Genomic DNA, 7,673 nt, shown 5'->3' on the forward strand with positions numbered 1-7,673 from the left:
CATGCACACACACAGCAATTTATAACATGTTGCTTATATGTATGATTATGACATTTTACTATACAATGGGTTATTGTAAGTAAGGAGCTTTTGTAAATTTAATTCATAAAACTCACAAATGCTCGCAACCTCTGTGCGTTGTAGTCTCATATGGTATGTACGCCGCAAAGTATGCTATGCATATTGTATATGCACCAAGCCCTACTTATAGGACGAACAGCCGATTTCACACGAAGCGYTTGAGAAAGCTTTCGCCGCCAAGATACACACACACGCACACAGATMCTTACACACATGTTGGGTGAGCATTGCGCTGAAGCTTTTCCATGCGGTGCTGATTGTATATTATACATATATGTATACTCTAATCGGTCGGCAAAGTTTTTCGTCCTTCTGCTCGCGGCATGATAACGACACGACGCCAGCATATGACGACAGTCGACAGGTGTTGGCTAATGCCGAGTGACGCTACAAATATTCAGTTATTCAGCGTACGCGTACGTGTTCGGTTCGTTCATTGTATACGCGGAAAATTGTATTTGGTGCGGTAATATACATATAAAAGCGAAGTGTAAAGTGTGACAATTTTTACAAATAACGTGTCTTTCACCCTTGTCCACCACAAATAGAAGCTTTCGGTTTATTTGCTTGTTGCTGCGTGAATTTGCGTGCATGTGTGAGCGTGTCTGTTTTTGGCAATTGACGATGCAAATAACTTTGCCTATGAGAACAACTATATACATATGTACTATATATATATATGTGTAGCTGTAAATATATATAAGAGTATAATAGTTAGTGCATGGAAAGCTGTTGCTGTGCGTGCGTCTGTTTTTTCACAGTTACATATAAGCAGAAAACCCGGATTATTAACGCATAGTTCAAAACTTATGGTTTTCGAAAACAAAATRAACGAGCTTAAAGTTCTGTTTTTCTAAAAGTTGAATAATAATGTGCTTAAGCTTAGAATATACATATCARGTTGAAAAATTAAAAACCAGAAATGGTTGAWAGACACCTCTAAGAAAGGCTTTCGAGGTATGACCTCTTAACTGTAACGGGAAAAAACATTTTTTTATCGCTTTCAACTTGAAAAATTATTTCTTTTTTAGGATCTTGTAAGGAAATCGTATGCGCTTAAAAAAGTGTTGTTTTTCGTAAATATAACAGTTTAAAAGACATTYACGACTAAAGTTTGATTATTTTATAGAACAAAGTGATTTTCTTATGAATGTTATACCTGAACGTAATGAGTTATTACAGCTCGAAACCTCTCGGTTTTTTAGGAAATTTACTGCTGATATTACTCCTAAAAATCTAATAAAGATAAATTCATTATTTTTTCAAATTTTTTCATTAAGGGGTTACATGGGTTTTCTTGGGCAAAAAACGGYCTTTTTTCAATATTTTTTTTACATTTATAAAATGAAATATTTTAATGCAATTTTTTTTATTTTTAAAAGACTTATATTTAATAAACATTTTGTAAAATTTTCAAAAAAAAAAATATGAAAATGGCAGTCATTACGACGCCATTTCCGGCAGTCCCGCGGAAAAAAGGTGCACCCGGCTTGTCAGCAGAACTTCTTTCAGGATCATCTCAAATAGAAATAAAAAATACGTGTTTTAGTAAAGACAATAAACTAGGTATTGGACGAAGGAAAATAAAGAATAGTGAAAATTGGATTTTTGACAGACGTTTTTATAAAAAAAAAATTCAAATTTCGATGAACATTTCTCGACATTTTTTTTTTTAAATAGTTGTATTTAAAAAAAAAAAAAAGACCTTGTAAATGATATCTCGAAGATCTGTGTAAAATTTCGTCAATATCGGTTAATTAGTTCGCGGGAAATCTTGTCAACCGACTTTAAAAACATATGTAGTTTTGAGAAAAACGCGTTTAAAGTCTTACCTACTGCGCCCTCAGCCTATACCTGACCTCGAGCGTCCACCTTTTCAAGGTTGTATCTCCGAAACTATTAGTCGGATCAACTTGAAAATTTAGAGCAATATTCTACAGATGTTATAGAATTTAATAAGACACAAAATTTCGATTTTTTGAAACTGTGAAATCCATGTAACCCCTTAAATGAAAGCTTTTATTTGTACGTTCTGTTCATTAACTTCCTGCTATTTTGAAAATAAATTCATACAGAAACGCTCGCCTCTATTGGAGAGCTTTTCTAATGTCAATTTTTTAMCAGCAAAATCATTCGCCCTTAGCAAGCGCAAATAGTATTCACTTGGCCAGGTCTAAATTCTCAGCCGATTTTCCGTAGCTTTTTTCGATTAATGATCGAAATGTTGGGGTCTGGCGCTTTCCTGTTGTAACACAATTATTCTCCTACATACTAGCCACTTCCGGGCGATAGCTACCTTCGGTCAGTCCAATTGTTGTCCAATAAAGGTCCGAAATAAGAGTGGGACTGTACGGAGGCAATTCATGTTAGCTGATGCCTTGCCAATCTATGTAAACACATAGCAAAACTTTCCTCACCCTTAATGCTGTCTTGGCTGCTGTTTTTGTCGGCTCACTGATATTTAACATTGACGATTTTTGCATGATGTTGTTATAAGTGAACCACTTTTCATAACTTCTTCTTCTTAACTGGCGTGGACACCGCTTATGCGTTTATAGCCGAGTTAACAACAGCGCGCCAGACGTTTTTTCTTTTCGCTATGTGGCGCCAATTGGACATTCTAAGCGAAAATATATTGACTGTCTGTCCGTCTTGAGAGTAAGAATTGAGATATATAAATGCGCATTCATGGCAAAAAAAAAAGTACGTAGATGAGCGTAATCCAGCCACTGCCACGCCCACAACCTATAAAGTGCAATAACTTAGCACTAAATTAAGATATAGAAATGTAATTTGCTACAGGGGATCGCCAGCCACTTAAGCTTTAACAACCGCATTCGCCTAGCGTAACAATTTAAAAGAAGTACAACAGTGTGAAAATGGATGACACCGGATGGTAACCCTTCTCACTCTCCTTATAATGTTACTGCTAAAAACTACTATATTATTTTGAAGCCATTCTGTTGAAGAACTACGTTGTACAGGGAAAATTACTTGCCGTTGTATCACTAATCTTTCTCAGAGGATGTATAGAAAGAATAAGATTCCTAGTAAGAAAACAGTTGAACCAATTGCAGAAACTACATTTCAGCCGCTATAAGAATCTGGGTAATCTGAATATCGACGATGTTGAAGGTGGAATGTTAGGCTTACACCCATAAATATAATAATAAATTAAATGTTTAATCATTTAGGAGTTAAAACTAATCCTTTGAATAAAGGGTATCAGTGAACAAATCTTGCTATAATAGCGAATACTGCTCGCATAGATAATAAGTAAAAGAAAATGAGCTACTACATAATATACATATCGTGAATTCTGTTAATCCTCTTACTGTAAAAAATAATACAAGGCCTAGGGCTGGAGAGTAGTTTAATTGTGTACCATGGAGTATGACTAATCAACTGAAAAATTTAATTCCTGTAGGTACAGCAATAATTATTGAATAATTGTAATTATTGTAGCTGAATAAAGATATATATCTACATCTGTTTCTACTGTTAATATGTGCTGAGCTCATACAATGACTCCTAGGAATCTAATTGCTATTATAGCATAAATTATTCCTAGGGATCCTAATGATTCCTTTTTACTTGATTGTTGACTAATAATATGAGAAATTATTTCAAATCCTGGCAGAATTAAAATATAAACTTCTGTATGTTCAAGAAATCAAAACTAAATATAGTTATAAAATAGGGGCTGCTCTTCCAGTTCTGGCGTTAATCTATACAAGTTGCAAGAGTATGAAATGTTCGGTTATACTCGAACTGGGCTCTTTCTTACTTTCTACAATACAACTTGAGCTATTCCTATATAATTCTCTATAAACATGGTGTTGGAACTTATATTTTYAAAAGTTTTAGTTTTTGATTTTTGGTTCTCTGATTTTTATATGACGGGTTGGTATTTGGACAGAACAAAATCAATAGTCAAACAGTTTTGTGAAAATTAATTATCAAATCTATATCAGCTATGCAATTTACTTGTATAATGCTTTTTCCATTAAATGAGAGCTGGAATATCCCGTTTAGTGACATATATGTGTAGTCAAACCGGGTGATTATAATTAATTTTTGATACCTGTAGGTACGGCAATAATTATTGTTGTCGAAATGAAGTATGCTCAATCGCTATTATAGCATAAATTATTCCTATAGAACCGAAAGTTTCCTTTTACCCCGTTTMTTGGCTAATAATATGAGAGAAAGAACTGGAATATCGCGTTTAGTGACACCTATGTATAGTCAAACCGGGTGATTATAATTACATGTAATGAATGGAATTTTTTTTTTAAGAAAATTATATTTCATGCAGAACGAAACATTTACGTAAAAGAAAGGGTTAAGTTTAACGCGAAATTTCCTATTTAACTATTACGCGGTTGTTCGCGTGTATGTAAGTTTGCATGTGAGTGAGCGCCTTTTATTTACTTTATCAGCATTGTAAACACGCGCGTGTAAATAACATCAACTCTCCTTATACCTTATATTTGCATATATTATTTTAGCATTCAGTTTAGCAATTTATCAATTCTTTTGTCGACATAGTCGATTTCCAATTAAAATTAATAGTTATTGCAATTTTAATCAATACTAATCGAAGCTTTGCGCTTTTTCTTTTCGCTTSACATTTATTATTATTTTTTCTCTTTGCTTAGTGATTTTGCTGCATTTTTGCGGTGCAGTGCAAATAAACCRTTGGAAAATGTAAATTTGTCGTGACTTTCACATTTGAAAGCAATTAAATGYAAATAATATATTTGTCCGGACCACACAGAAGAGCATATAAAACCTATTATTYGAGCGTAGAATCAGCACTCTTCAAAGGTAAGTAATGCATATTGTATTATAGATATGTATATGGGGTTAAGAAGTTGAAAAGCAAATGCGAAACTAAAGCTTATATAGTGTTAGATTTATAACATTACGATACGGCCCTGAGTACGGTTCTCATCGGTCCAGAAAAACCACTTATAAAGCTTAACTTCAGTGCATAGCATAACCCCAAAAAATACGTTTGGGATGGTTAGTATTAATGCGGAATAGTAATCAAATGGTATCACAATTACTCGGCAACCTGAACCAATTACCAAGAGYAKATTCGCATCGCGTAAATTAWATRTATTGGATAGTCGAAAAATACTTTTCGTATTTCTAATCAAACYTCAACTAATTTTKTTTKTATTTAWATWAATAAATAAAYAAACAAAAATGTAATAYTTTGTTCGATATCTTTTTACAATTTTCCACTAGATACATTATTCCATCAGTGTAAAACTTTCATCATTGTAAATTGTAATTTCGAAATTTCCAGAACGGACACGAGCGAAGTATAGTTGTGCTACACGAACYGATGCAGCATCSTCTMCGYAAACTTCCCAAATTTCATTGGTGGCTTTCGTGGCATTTTTCCCTTTTTATACAAAATATAATAAYCTTCAAAATAGCGAATTTCTTTATTATTTTCACCCACGCTTCAATATATTTCCACCCCAACGTTCCGATGTATGTATGTTCAAAAATTCCTCTTATCAAAAATAACAATATTCAATATTATGTTATGTATAATGACGACCAGAATACTTCTTCTCTTTACTGACGTAGACATCGCGTACGCGGTTGTAACCCAAGTTCCGACATATGACGAAGTGGTGGTGTGTGTAGATCTTCCTTTCACGCGTCTTTTCCAAAATTTGACGCATGGTCACTTGTTGATTTTCCAGGCCTGAAGCCAAACTGCTGAGGTCCAATCAGTTGGTSGGCTTTAGTCTATCACACAGTTCGCTCGATAGAACCTTATAAGCGATGTTGAGGAGGCTAATTCTGTGGCAGTTGACRCGAATGGTGGGGTCTCCCTTTTTGTAGAGGAACACACTTATATTCCAATCGTCGGACATGCTTTCGTCCGACCATGTTTTTCAAAGAAGCTGATGCATGCTCTTATCAATTTTTCGCCGCCGTATTTGAATAGCTCGCCCGGCAATCCGTCGGCTCCCGCCGCTGTTGTTTTTCCGATGGGTGATTGGTATTCGAACTTCTTCCTGGAATCGGGTTCGCCTTCTCCGCCGCGTTTCATCCATTGCAACATATCGTCGCAAAAACTCTGGTTTATTACGCCTTAACATCTCCAAACACTTACCCGAAACATCAACTCGTCGTCGTTTTGGTCAAAAGTGAGYTCGCGTGGTATCCACTTTGCAGAGAGCTTTCTCATACTCAATGATTCGTGATATCACGTTCACTTGATATGTTTCTCACTTCACTTTACGGACATCCTGTAAAACTGTTTTAGGGACTTTTTTAATGTTTTCATCGGTAACAACCACTCTTGGGCGTCCGCTGCGCTCACAGTCTTCTGTGCTACGGTATTACCACTATACAAATAATAATTGATAGTTGGTTTACCTAATTTAAGTTTTTACTTCAAATAATAAATTTTGTAAAGATTTTTCCAGGCGTCGAAAACTCCAATAAGTGAAAGGATGGTTGTTTATGAGTTAGTCCTGCAACATGTACTTAAATTTTCAACCCTTTGAAGAAAAAGCTTACTTTAGTAAAGAACAACGCATATAAAATTACTAAATAAATAGTACTGCCCATGCAGCTCAACATGAATTCCTAAATGTGAAATGTTCGGTTAAATTTTCCAATTTTCTGAAATTATAGTGAAGCTTGATGCCTTGATAGAGAGTTTTGTATTACAACCGCGTAATGAAGCCAAATTAGCTGGCAAACAGATATCTGAGTAGCAAAACAACAGCAGCATCAACAACAACAACCACAATAACAACAAGGGCATAAAACAATAGAAAACGGTGGCGGTGGTGGTTATAATGGCTGTTTTATGGGCAACAAATTTATATMACGGTTTCACTGAACACACCTACTTATAAAACACAAACAAAAAGCATGCAKATGGCTTACCTGTTTGCTATACCTTCTGGCCAATTGTGTGTATATAGTTATTTTTCGTTTCGGTTTTTGTTGTTGTTTTCGTTCTGAGTTCTGTTTGTGCACGCTGTCATACCATCATTGCATAATTTCGTTCGTTAATTAACAGCGTCGATGTTTACGCTCGCACATACACACACAAACGGACAAGTGTGTTGGTATTTTATTTCTATGAAAATTCCCATAAATTATTGTTAGCACAGGATCACAATGAAAATGGTAAACGGCAGAAATGCTGAGCCATCAACTGGTGTGTATATTGCTGCCCTGTAGGGATGCTTTATGCCCAGTAGGAATTTTGCGAGTTGCACGCACATGGGTGGGAAGGACGGCATTTTTAGTGGCAACTTGTTGGATTTCACTTTGCAGTTTGGAATAATTTTTTACACGATTTACACTTTATTAATTTCACTTATTATTTTTTTTTTTTAAGAAATTTTACTCTTTAAACGCTTAATTGCACTTTATTACACTTTATGAATTTTATTTCTAGAGAGATTTCAATATATAAACTTTTAATTGCACTTTTATTTTAATTTTTTATTATTTTTTTTATAACTGCAGTTTTGTTGTGGTTCACTTCGACCTGTCTCTTATACACATCTAACTGGCGTGGACACCGCTTATGCGTTTATAGC

The 7,673-nt window shown here is 34.8% G+C and overlaps 1 protein-coding gene across 2 annotated transcripts in view; it reads left to right on the forward strand.

Moving 5' to 3' along the window:
- Positions 1 to 487: 487 nt before the first annotated feature.
- The window catches only part of LOC108969618 (uncharacterized PE-PGRS family protein PE_PGRS34), a 39,233-nt gene continuing 32,047 nt past the window's right edge, over positions 488 to 7,673 (forward strand). The window contains exons 1-2 of one of the 2 annotated variants that reach the window (XM_018934449.1): positions 488 to 571; positions 4,743 to 4,911. The gene's annotated coding sequence lies outside the window, so the exon portion shown is untranslated. Of the gene's footprint in view, positions 577 to 4,742; positions 4,912 to 7,673 lie in introns of both variants that reach the window. The other variant, XM_018934440.1, reaches the window with a different exon arrangement.

Source organism: Bactrocera latifrons, unplaced genomic scaffold (assembly GCF_001853355.1).
Source record: "Bactrocera latifrons isolate USDA-ARS-PBARC rearing strain unplaced genomic scaffold, ASM185335v1 scaffold_105, whole genome shotgun sequence".
NCBI classification, from domain to species: domain Eukaryota; kingdom Metazoa; phylum Arthropoda; class Insecta; order Diptera; family Tephritidae; genus Bactrocera; species Bactrocera latifrons.